The sequence below is a fragment of the Danio rerio genome, chromosome 17, assembly GCF_052040795.2.
Source record: "Danio rerio strain M-AB ecotype USA chromosome 17, GRCz13ab, whole genome shotgun sequence".
Lineage (NCBI taxonomy): Eukaryota > Metazoa > Chordata > Actinopteri > Cypriniformes > Danionidae > Danio > Danio rerio.
In genome coordinates, this window is record NC_141037.1 from 15,752,501 (window position 1) to 15,766,002 (window position 13,502).

The 13,502-nt window shown below is 33.6% G+C and overlaps 1 protein-coding gene and 1 non-coding gene across 10 annotated transcripts in view; one reads left to right on the forward strand and one right to left on the reverse strand.

Moving 5' to 3' along the window:
• LOC560118 (uncharacterized) overlaps positions 1–1,965 on the forward strand; it is a 3,542-nt gene extending 1,577 nt beyond the window's left edge. For both annotated transcript variants that reach the window (XR_015513997.1, XR_015513999.1), the window contains 3 exons: positions 76–125; positions 918–1,020; positions 1,324–1,965. This is a non-coding gene — a transcript (uncharacterized LOC560118). The remainder of the gene's footprint in view (positions 1–75; positions 126–917; positions 1,021–1,323) is intronic.
• Positions 1–13,502, reverse strand: part of daam1a (dishevelled associated activator of morphogenesis 1a) — a 133,070-nt gene that overhangs the window by 98,786 nt on the left and 20,782 nt on the right. The window lies entirely within an intron of this gene.

Sequence of the window (13,502 nt, forward strand, 5' to 3'; positions counted from 1 at the left end):
CAGAAAAACAAGGAGATAATTATTCTTCTTTGTCTCGCCCGCTCTCTCTCTCTCTCTCTCTCTCTCTCTCAAAAGGTAGTGGAGGATCTGAGGCAGTCAGTGAAGCCAAAGCCCAATGTCAAAAGGTAAATAAAGCAGTACAATTAAAAGCATTGATCTTTTTACTGTTGGGGCTAATGGATGTGGAGTAAACTCTATCGTTTTATGTAATGATAGGAGCTTTATAGCAGTAAGTGACGTCATGGTGCACCTGCGGTTTATTAGAGTAATTTCATTGAAAGAAACCGCTTCATCAGGATGGAACTCTTAAAGGGATAGTTCACCCAAAAATGAAAAGTTTGTCATCAATTACTCACCTTCGTGTTGTTCCAAACCCGTATCACCTCCATTCATCTTTGGAACACAAATTAAGATATTTTGGATTTAATCTGAGAGCTTTCTGATCCTCCCATAGACATCACTAAAAATGCACAAACATTTAAAGTCCACAAACATAAAGTCTTTATTTTTATAATTTTTTCAGCCAAAAAGTATTCTTGTTGCTTTATCATGTTAAAATTGAGTGACCCATGTCACATGGACTACATTAACTATGTTTTTAGTAGGTTTGTGTAATTTGAATGTGCACTTTAAGTGGTGTCTATGGGAGGATCAGATCCAAAATATCTTAATTTGTGTTCTGAAGATAAACAGAGCTGATATGGATTTGGAACAACACGAGGATGAGTAAAAATTTTATTTTTGGGTGAACTATCCCTTTAAGTTTCAGGCTTGATGGACATACTACACTCTGCTCTACTATAATCTGACTTGATTGTCAGATTATAAATTGTTACATTGGCAGAAAGGTGCACAGCATTCATGAGAAGCGTCTCCATTTTTAGTTAACTTTTTTTAACTGCATTTTTTCGTGGCAGGTTAATGGCTTCATTGGAAGAAAAATCTCTGCAGTCTCCCCGGAAATCCCTCCGTTCTAAAATAGAAAACCTCACCCCAAGTGAAGGGTTGACCCATAATCAAGTGAGAACAAGACTAATACTTGTATAATTTTCAGATATTATATTGTTGTTGTTACATTAATAGGAAATTGCACAACTGGAGATAAAAATGCATTGTGTTGTTGTTAACTTATTATCCACAGCCTTGTGACTTTTATTTTTCCAGGCTTTTAGGGGGTGATCAGGTCTTAAGGTCATTATCCTGAACTTGCATCCATTCCATTCTCATGAATGCTTATATGCTGTCTGCTTTAATGAAAAGATGTACGTATGTGTGTGTGTATGCGTGTGTGTGTAATATTATAAGTGTGTTTATACATTCCAGGACATTGAATCCAGAGAGGCAGAGGAAGACATGGCAGGAAAGACCATGGGCATCTACAAAGTACAATCAGAGGATCATGGTCAAGGTGATGGACGCTTCACTGATGTCCGTGTTGTGCTGGAAGGTGTGGAGGTTCTCCACAACCTGCAGAGTGTCACTCATGCATGGGTTATGTTATATGGCCTGATCTACGCGCTCAATTTGAACTACCCTAAAAGCCTGAAGTGTACATTTGAGGTGTACCAGAAAATCCTGATGGACCTGGACTCAACCAAGCTTTCCCCGAAAGTACAGACACTGAAACTGAAATTGCTCCAGTGATTTGGCTAAAAATAATAACTTATACAGCCCCTACCCATTTTTTTTCACATAGTGCTCCAACCCAGAGATATGTTAAAATGATTTCCTAGTTCTATAATGATATGTTAATTAGCAACTGAAAATGGATCTCTGAGTACAGTTTTATTTTTTATTTATTTATTTTTTTGGGTGTCCAAGCAGTCATGTGATGTTCGAGTGTGGCTGTGTAAGTGGGTTCATATGGATGGTTTCCTAAATGTTGGCTGATGTTAACTTGGCTCAATCCAGAGTTTTGTATAAAAGATAAATATAAATAAATCTGGAATTTTCCAGTTGGTCTAATTCAATGTGATGCATTGTTTGATTTGGTTTAGTATATAAGCATACATTAAACATGATTCAAATAAATGTTATTTATATTTTTTAGTTACCCCGATTTAGTTCTCTTAATCATTATGCAATTTATACAATAAACTTTGTGTATTTTAAATAAATACACTTTTTATTATTAATTTAGAATAATTAAACTTTACATGAACTAATTACGTAAATCTGAGGATTATGCATTTAAAATAAATAGGTTTTATTATCCTTATGAAAATAAATAGTATAAAGTTTATTTGGTAGATTTGTGTTAAAATTATGAAAAAAATATAAATGGGAATTTGTCATGTAATAAAATTACATAAATCTTAATTTTTGGATGAAATATTTCTGTGAGTGTACAACATCTTCAAATCAATCATTTTAGATTTCTTTCTCAATTCATTTTCCAATGCTTAATGGGATTGTGGTTCTCTCCCTCCTTTCTCCCTCTCTCCCTTTTGTTTTTAATTTTAATATACTTCTTTGCCTCAAATCAAAGTTTGTAAAGCATCATGCATTTCTTTGGAAAGCATCTAATTTTGAATCTGTTTAAACCCTCTATAAACATATTCAACTGGTTTACACTGAGAACAATGCACTAATCCCTCCAAACAAAGATGTTTTTTTACAAGCTTTCTCTCTGCGTGCCTTTAGTTGAAGTGTGCAGTGAACATAGTAAACAAGTTAAAGCAGATTATGTAAGACGTGATTTGAAATGGCCATAATTCTGCAGGCCTTCTGTTTATTAACTCCAGTTTACAAACCTTTGGCTTAGAAAAGCAGCTGGAGAGGACGATTAAAAAGCCCAACAGCTGTCACAGAACATCTTTACGGCAGAAATGTTTGCGATTATTTACTTTTTTTTTTTTTTGGTTGTTATTTGTGGCAAAAAAAATCAAGAACCCAGTTTTCAGTCATTTTTGGAAAAAAAAAAACTATTTGGAAAATAATTTGCAAAAACTATGGTTAAATTATAAACGCTACTGGGAGCAAGCGACATTTAGATGAACATAATATGCACACAGATCTTTCCTGTGAATAACAAAATACACAAAAAAAGGATGATGGCCATTAAAAAAAAGAAAGTGATATAATTGATACACTTTTAAAAATCAACTAAATTGCTTCTTAGCATCACAAAAATGTATATTTGATTCTAAAAGACCAGGCAATTTAAAACCTAATGCTGCATTCACACCAGAAGCAGATGAAGCGACAAATGATTTTTAGGTCAAATCAATGCAAAGACGCGAAAGGACATCCGGCAGCACATTTTGAAGGAATCAATTGGTGCAAATGGTGCAATTTGCGAGAATGAATCGGCACAAGTTGAGTGTTTCGTGTGAAATGCTTGAGTTGTAAAATCTGAACTTTAGGGGACATTCACACCACATTAACCAATCAGGAGCTTTCTCTAGTAGGAGAGTGATTTTGACGTATAGTGCCTGTTGCTGTTGTCCGAGGGGAAATACTCCTGCCGACACCGGACAACAGTTCATCAAACTGGGCACAGCTCAGTCTGAAGCACCGCTAAAAGCCTCCATCATCTAGATTCAGATTCTGGAGGAGTTGATGAACTCACAAAGCTGGGTGCACCTCTGAAAGGGTCTAGTTAGTTCAGACATGGCACGAACGAATATATGCTGTTTTTCAGCCATCCTAAAGCACACAAACATAGTTATTATCTCAATGAAAGCCATGTTAGCCATTTAACAACGAAGCTAAAGTGACCAGGCAGACAGAAGCCCCTCTCACGACGCATATCTGTGTCTATTGTAAAGTGTATTTGAAGTGCAAATGAAGCGAATTTGACACTTGAACGTAGCGAGTAAACTCAAAATGGTCACACAGTTATTTATGCTTGATTTTGCACAATTAATCCACGTGTGTCGCGTCTGGTGTGAACGCAACATAAGATTAGAGCTGCAAAGTGTAAATAAACCTAAATAAATTAAATAATAAATATTCTTTAGGCTTATTTCTTCTTTATCAGGGGTCACAACAGCGGACTGAAAAAAACAAATTTACTTATTAATTACATTTCTTAAAAATTCTAAAACATCTTAAAATAATGAATGCAAATATATTAGTAAAAAGTAAAACAAAAAATTATACTATTAAAGAAATAAAAAGTTCAAAGAAATAATAAAAAATTGTTAATAAATGATTCAATAAATTAATAAATCAATACATTGTAACATGTGGTGAAAAAATAAATAAATACAAAGAAACTTAAATTTTACCAACAAAGCTAGACCAATCTTTATAATAATAATTATAAATTTATAAACATTTAAAAATTAGTATGGGGTCCCCTCATGAAGTAGATTTTATTTAAGAGTCTGTGGTGTTTAACACAGTGTGCTAAAACATGCTACATGACAAGATTCCAGAGACAAGCCATTTGACTGTCTGCACCAAAAGCGACGCGACATGACAGAAACATTTAAATACCAGCCACTGCACTCCCAAACAAGTGTTAAAGGCTTTTAATCTAACAAATACTTATTAATCTCCATATACAACAATATTAGGCCCCTGTGTGACTGATTTGCACTAAATCACAGTTCTGGCTGGTCATCTCTAAAGGTAAACTGCTGCTTTCAGTATGGCAATAAATGTCATGTAAATTAATATTTAAAATCACATTGGGAGCATTTAACACTGAATAAAGCACATAATCTGTACCTAAGGTGATCACTGTCATAGAAAGATACCTTTTATCGCATGTCAGGGTGCCACAGAGTGTTGTACGGACATGGTGTAAGCCCCAGGTGTCAAAGCCAGTTCCATGAGGGCCGCAGCTCTGCACAGTTGAGTTCCAGCCCTGCTTTAACACACTTAACTGTAGGTTTCAAACAAGCCTAAAGGACTTAATTAGACTTTAATTAGGGTTGAAACTAAACTGTGCTGAACTGCGGCCCTCCAGGAACTGGCTTTGACACTTGTGGTCTGAAACATTAAAAAGTCCTGCAACACACACACCCTGGCCAAACTATGGTTCGAATTAATTTACAAACTATTAAACTTTCATTGAATTACACAATGATGTTACAGTACCTAACATTTTGTCAGCATTAACATTCATCAAAATTATCTTAAACATTGCCTAAACACTCATTTAATATTTCATAGAATGAGTGAAGCTCTTTAAAGTGTGCATAAACATCATATCTCGTTGATTTTCAAAGAAAAAATGTGTCTTTCTGTCAAAAAAAATAAAACAGTCAACAGGCTTTCTATTATGGACAACCATAGAAGCCAAGTGAGATTGCATCTATAAGGGTTCATTTCAAGACTTTAACTTTCCCCTCAGACATCTGATCCCATCACACATTTCAACAGCACAGACTGATCATTCAGCATTAGCCCATATCACACCAACAAACTGGTTCATCAGTTATCAGCACCACTCCTCTGATCCTATCAACCAATCAGCACAGACACGCACATAAACACGTCCACAGCGTCTGCTTGCCTGACTCGATCTCTTCAGTTGAAGTCAAAATGATTCGCCCTCTTGTGAAGTTTCTTTTTCAAACAAATGATGTTCAACAGAGGAAGGAATTTTTGAGTTTTTCCTATAATATATTTTCCTTTGGAAAAAGTCTTATTTGTTTTATTTAGGCTAGAATAAAATCTGTTTTTTAAACCAATTTTAGGGTCAATATTATTAGCACCCTTAAGCAATATTTTTTTAGATAGTCTACAGAACAAACCATCGTTATACAATGACTTGCCTAATTACTCTAACTAGCCTAATTACCCAACTTAAGCCTAAATTTCCCTTGAATACTAGTATCTAGTCAAATATTATGTACTGTTAAGGCAAAGACAAAAGAACTCCGTTATTAGAAATTATAGCTATTAAAACTATTATGTTTAGAAAAGTGTTGAAAATATACCCTGTAAACATGGATCTGAACACAAGCAAACGCAAACTATTAGATTTTAGTTTACTTCAAGTGAAGCATGTTATTGCTTTAAATTGGATAAAAAGCCATCATGTGGCCAGTGGATTAAAGAAATGACTAGCAATCTTACTCTGGAGAAGCTGACATACAGTCAAAGGAAAATTACAAGATTTTTGTAAAATATGGACCCCCTTTTAACACTTTCTTAACCAGGTGGACCATGCAACATTTTTTTTATTTTTTTTTGAGCTATCAGTAACACTTTATTTAGATGGTCCATTTGAGTATTGGTAGACTGTCTGCTTAATATCTGTTGATATGCTCCTTCAACAGACATTTAACTGAATACAAGAAACTTTGCAAGTACATGTCAACTTACACTGACCCTAACCCCAACCTAACAGTCTACTTATGATCTAATAAAAATTAGTTGGCATGTAAATGCAATGGGACTTCAATTCAACAAACGGACCATCAAAATAAAGGGTGACCAAGCTTTCAAACCCTTAATAATAATAATAATAATAATAATAATAATAAATACATTTTATTTGTACTGCGCTTTTCTTAGACTCAAAATGCTACAAGGCAAAATACTAACAATAGCGGAAACAGCACAACAATTATAAGATACAACAAAACAATAAAAATATATATGAAACTTGTTTCTTGATTTCAACAACTATTAACAAATTTGTTTAACCAGCACACACTGGAAAGCTGTGAAATGCAAGTACAAAACTACGCATTAAACTTTGTCACACTGTAAAACCCAACAGTTAACTTTATCAAATGAAATGAGTGTAGTTAACTCAAAATTGACTGAAAGTTAATTCTACTCATTTGAAAAGAGTTTTGAACTCAGTGTTGAAGGTAATGAGTTAATTAAATACGTCATTATTTCAACTTAAATGAACAGTTAACAGTACGCATATAGATTAGTTTAACTCAAATGGTTTGTTGCAATCGGTTTTCTTAAATGGTTTGAGTTATCTTAACTTATTGAGTTTTACAGTGTATTATTTATCTACTTTGACTGTATCGTTATTATTTGAATCAATGTATTTATCATATGTATTTATTTATATATTTATTTTCACCACTTTAACCATTTGTTGGATTCCTGATGTTTTAACATTGTATACGTTTTTTTTTTTTTTTTTTCGGTTTTAATGTATTTGGTTCTGTAGTTCAAACAAAACACAATAAATATATTTTGGAGAAAAAACAAAGAAAAGTGTTGAAAAAAATAGTAGTTCCATTAAATTGGGGGGAATATATATATAGGGGGATAATAATTCAGGAAAGCTTATATTTCTGCATATGAAATGCCATTATTTTCCTAGAATGCCACTTGGAAGTAATAATGAAAGCCTTGGTTTCCAATAGCGGCTCGAGTTTCCTCTGTTTAAAGTGCATCTGGCTCTTTCATCCTCAGTGCTGATCAGAGGTCAGCGAGGTCACGTTAGGGTCATCACCAGGAAGTGTGGCCACTGCTAATGGTGCTGCGTCTATCCACAGCAATTATCGATCCAAAACTTTGTTCTTTTGCATTGGTGGAGAGAACAAATACATTCACTGCACTGCATCAGAAGGACAACAACATCAAAACTGCTATCTGAGGTCAGAGTCTATGCAAATTCTGCTTACATTAACAGTTTTTAATAGAACATCTGACAGCAATATTTTGGTTATACTTGAATAATCATCAACCGGATTTGCATTTCTTGATGGAAACAGCAATGTTTGCAAATAAGTAAAACAATAGTGTTATAGTTTAAAATTTAAAGTATGGTTTTGGCTCAAATGGTTTTGCTTTCTGTCAGCTGTCCACAAGAATCAACACATAGGCATATAGCACATTGTAACTTGGTGGTGTTGATAATCTTTAGTATACAAATGCATGCAAGAGAGAACAGGTAAGTGTTAGAATGCAAATTTATGGTGACATTATTGTTCAATTTTGTTTAAAACTGAAATTTGACAAGTTGATAATAATAAATCCAAGTCTAAAATGCACTGTAAAAAATCCGTAAATTTAGTTTATTTCCGGCAGCTGGGGTGTTGGAAAAAAACGTGAAATAATGGCTGTTAAATTACAGAAATTTACCGTAAAATAACGGATATTACAGAAATTTCTTTACATTTTTATTTCTGGTAAATTTCTGTAATTTAATATTCATTATTTTAATGGTAAATTTCTGTAATTTAACAGCCGTTATTTTCCTTTTTTTTTTTTCTCAACACCCCAGCTGCCGGAAATAAACCATAAAATTACAGATATTTTTTTACAGTGTGGCATTCATTTGCATGTCTACCAAAAAATTATACAATTTAAAATGAATCTGATAAACTTCCATGATGTTTAGGAGTTTACAGGTTTTATAAATGGTGTTCACATGCTTATCTGCAAGCCAAAGGTATTACAGTTAACTAATATTAAAAATTTAAATGGATTGCTACTTAAAATATATATTAACTGCAAACAAATCTACAAATAAATAACTAAACAACAATAATAATAGCTTAACAGAAAATTTTAGTAAAGCTAAAGAATTTATGGAAACCTAATTTAATAACATATATTTTATTTATTATTGTTAGCATTATTATTATTATAAAGCAAACAACCAAGCAACTAAAAAAGTTTAACTAAAATAAAGACAAAAAAAATCTAAATTAAATAACTATTAAAAATTATCAATGACCACAATGATTATTTAATAGTAAAATAATACTACCAAACACTGTAACTCAACATGATTTTAATTAATTAAGCGGAGAAATTAAAATGGTCGTGCCAAACTGAGTCTGGTTCTCTCAAGGTTTTTTTTCTTCACTCCCATCAGGTGAAGTTTTTTTTCCCTCTCCGCTGTCGCCACTGGCTCGCATGGTTCAGGATTTGTAGAGCTACGCATCGATGAATTGGCTCTTCAGTGTTTGAACTCTCAGTAATCATTAAATCACACTGAACTGAGCTAAACTGAACTGAACTGAACTACTAAAAAACTGAACTACACTGTTCCAGTTATGATGACCATTTATGTGAAGCTGCTTTGACACAATCTACATTGTAAAAGCGCTATACAAATAAAGCTGAATTGAATTGAATTGAATTAATCAATCAATTAAATATCTTTTATTTTCCCTATCAGCATCAAAGCGTGTTGTGGTAATATGAAATAGATATAAGTATTACTGCATTTATGTTTAGTGATGATAAATAAACAAAGCTAAATATGGCTACTGCTGACCTGAACTCACTCATGACTATATTGCAATCAGTGATGAGCGCTTACAGTGTCAATCTTACATCTTGCTTTCAAAATCATACTACAGGGGAGTTCCAGTGTTTACCATCTATATCCCAACACCAGCCTCTAATTATGCCCAAACATATCTGAACACCCGCACCGCAACATGAGGAAACCATTTTTTATGCCTTCACTTTCGTTCCTCAATCAGTGCAAAATGTAAAGCGTTTGATTAGATACAAAACACACTTGCGATAAAAACCCGATCTGATTATTCAAGTGTGAGGTGTGTCTAGAGAAAACTCACACACAGCCATACGGCAAGCTGTTTTAGCCTAAAATGCTCCAATAAAACTAATCAGAATTACATTTTTACTTGTAAGAATTACTTTAGAGGGCTCTACAAATTAATTCGTACTAGTAACAATGACATTAAGTGACATTTAAGCTTCACTATAATAACTATGGCAAGCTGTTTTAGCCTAAAACTGTTACTAAACAATGGCATTTTTGCAAGTAAAAACTCAATTAAAGAACTCTACTTTATTCTAACTAGTAGGTTTGTCAATTTAAAAGCTCTATAAAGTAATTATTCTTAGTAAAAATTTAAATTAGATATTTCTTGTTACTAAAAGGCAATTAAAGAGTTCTCTAATACAAATATTTATAGTAAGACTTACATTAGAGATTTCGAATTAGAGCACTAACTAACAAAAATGTATTTCATTTAAAAATCTCTCTAATTGTCTAATAGTAAAAATGTGCATGTAAACTTTTACAAACTTTTCTTGCTGAGCTCTGTAATTAAAAACAAGTTAATGGAGACTTATGACTGGCAAAATGAATTTGTGTAGCTCTCCAGTTGGTTGAAATACAGAGTTCTACAACTCTATTGTAAGAAATAAGAATTGATTTACTATTAAGCATTAAGCTCAATAGGTTTCCAGGCATGTCCTACCAGGAGGAGGCCTCTGGGAAGACCCAGGACACGCTGTAGAGGCTACGGCTGCATCTGAAACCGCATACTTCCATACTGTATAGTACGCTAAAATCAGTATGTGAGCTGAGTAGTATGTCCGAATTCCTAGAATTTTGAAAATCAGTATGCGAGAAGTACCCGGATGACTTACTACTGAAGTGCGCATCCCATGCATGTTGCGCTATCCCATGATGCCCCGCGAGAGAACTCATGAATGGGAGTGAAGTGACACAACTGACGCAGGTAGGTCACATGACCATGACAAAATGGCAGATGTAGTACATCCAAATTCCATTCATACTTTTCACATTCATACTGTATAGAACGGCCGAGTAGTACGTTTAAATTTAAATGCTGTACCTACTGAGTAGTAGGTGGTTTCGGACGCAGCTTATGTTTCTCGGCTGGCCTGGGAATGCCTCTGGACCCCCCCGGAGGAGCTGGAGAAAGTGTCTGGAGAGGGGAAAGTCTAGGGTTCTCTCTTAAGATTGCTGCCCCCGCAACCCGGCCCCGGAAAAGTGGATGAAAATTAGATGAGGTGACATTTTCAATACAAAAATTAATTTTGGATGCAATAAATCGTTTGACAGAACTACACTCTAAAAATTATGTTTGCTGTTTGTTCAAACTATGTATTTAAAATGAGCTGAATTCTTGACATTTTTTGCCACAACTTAACTGTTTTATGTTCAATCCACTTAAATTTAATTCCTTCATGTTGTCTTAACACAAATCTGTTGCATAGAACCTCAGCATTGTTTACAATGTAGTAAAACTGCAGCTAATACTAGTAATACTAAGAGTAATACTAAGTGGCAATTTAGACTAAAACTGCTTGCTATAATCATTACCAGTATGAATTGCTTTGTATTGATCTCTAACTTAATTCACACTAGTAAAAAGGCTATTATGTTGAGTAATACTATGTGACAGTTTCCACTAAAACTGATAATTATTATTAGTAAGAATTGCTTAGTACAGCTCTCTAATGTATTTTTCAGTAGTAAATGTGCAGTACTGCTTGGAACATTTCGACTAAAACAGCTTGCAGAATGAGGAGCCTTACATCCTCTCTGATGATCTCGCACACCCTTTGACTATCAGGTATAGAGTCGGGTGTGCCTGATGACAGGATGTGCATCATGCAGACACACAGTCCTATGGGGAAAGTCTTTACAGTATGAACATAATGTCTGCGAAGGGCTTTTCCACCGCCCACCACTGAACTTCACCCTGATTATCCCAAATCAAACCTCTGTGCTCCTTTCAAAATATTGCAGCAACTTGAAGAAATAGGATCATCCCCTTTGGTCAAAAAAAGAATCTTCTAGTTGTATTGATAAAAGTTTGGCTCTAATAAATCAGAAGTAGACACACGGAAAAGCTTTTGAAAAGACAGCAGAAATCACCTCATATACACAAGAGTCATATCAACACACCCACTCATTACACAGCAAAAAAAAATCTGCTCGTTTCTGGCCATAAAAGAAAGGACATCCTGTTTCCTCAAAATAGAAACAAACAAAAATCAGTTTCCAAACAGACAAAGTGAAAATTCTGCCAGAAAGATCTTGAAATGCTGTGCTCAGTCCTGTCATCTTTATTTGATACAATCCAAACTCAATGCACAGAAACTCAAACCACCGTGACCTTTAGTCAAAGATCAGTTCTGGGGTGTTTAATATTGACAAAATTATATCTCTGTTTTTGCTTGTTTGTTTTACTTTTGGGGGGGATGGGGCTTGATAATGATAATTAATAATTACCAGTTATACTTTTACAGAGTATGCTTTTATGTTGATGTCTTGGCTGGCTTGAGCCTGTCATTGATTAATAAAACTGATACAAACAGTCAGTAGGTGGCAGCAAATCTCTGTATTAAAGTTAGCATAAAACGAAAGTTATGATTGTCCCTTTTCCCCCTTCGTGATGTACATCCGATTCAAACAGTTTCTAAAATAATTTAATTGATTTAATGAAAACACCAGTGATCTAGCAGCTGCGGATCGCTGGAAAACTACACTTACGTTTCTTTAACAAACTACAACTCCCAGCATGCACCTTGCACACCCAGGTTCCTAATTCTAACTGATTACACACACAGTCAGAACATTATGGACTGATTTCAAGGACTATAAATTCAGCACACACACAGACACATCGTTGCTGAGTCTTAAACTGTTAATTGAGAATTAAGTCGCGGTTTCCCTTGCCTTGCTGTGTTTGACCCTTTGCTTTGTTATTTTGGTTGTCGCCTTTATGCTTGGGATTATCTGTATGCACCTGTTTTGTTCCTGTTTCAACCTTTAATTGTAAGATGATTCTGTTAATAAACTGCTTTTTGATCCTCAACTTTGTTGTGCAGGCATCTTCACAGGACACTAACCTTGTTTTTGTTGTTAAATGATGACCAAATGTGTTATTTGTTAAGAAAGAAAGAAAAATAAAGAAAGAAAAGAAAGAAAGAAAGAAAGAAAGAAAGAAAGAAAGAAAGAAAGAAAGAAAGAAAGAAAGAAAGAAAGAAAGAAAGAAAAAGAAAGAAAGAAAAGAAAGAAAGAAAGAAAAAGAAAGAAAGAAATATAAAGAAAGAAAAAGAAAGAAAGAAAGAAAGAAAGAAAGAAAGAAAAAAAATAAAGAAAGAAAGAAAAATAAAGAAAGAAATATAAAGAAAGGAAAAGAAAGAAAGAAAAAGAAAGACAGAAAAGAAAGAAAGAAAGAAAGAAAGAACGAAAGAAAGAACGAAAGAAAGAAAGAACGAAAGAAAGAAAGAAAGAAAGAAAGAAAAAAAATAAAGAAAGAAAGAAAAAAAATAAAGAAAGAAATATAAAGAAAGGAAAAGAAAGAAAGAAAAAGAAAGAAAGACGAAAGAAAGAAAGAAAAATAAAGAAAGAAATAGAAAGAAAGATAGAAAGAAAGAAAGAAAGAACAGTTTCGTATTTTTTCACAAAAATGGTTTTGGAGTTTAATCTACACATCCTTAAAATATTTGCTAAACTATATTATAGTTTACAGGTTACTGTACATTTACAGTGTTTTATGACAACAGCAATTATTTATCCCTAAGTTTTTTTTCAATCACTCTTTAAAAGTTTATTTCTTACAGTTGTAATTGTTAAAAGAGGAAAATTATATGGAATATTTAGAGATTTTGTGCATAGTTACATGAATTATCCTTGTAATCACATTAATTAATCTGTATAATTACAGTAATAACCCGTATAATTGCAGTAATAAATTGCAGTAGTAAAATGGCTGTAATAACTTGTAATTATGGAACAAGAAAGTAGTTTTTTTTTTTACAGATTATCTAAATTTTTTTATTCTAACATTTTTTTCTGTTTTTTTACGGTAATTTTCTGGCGCCCC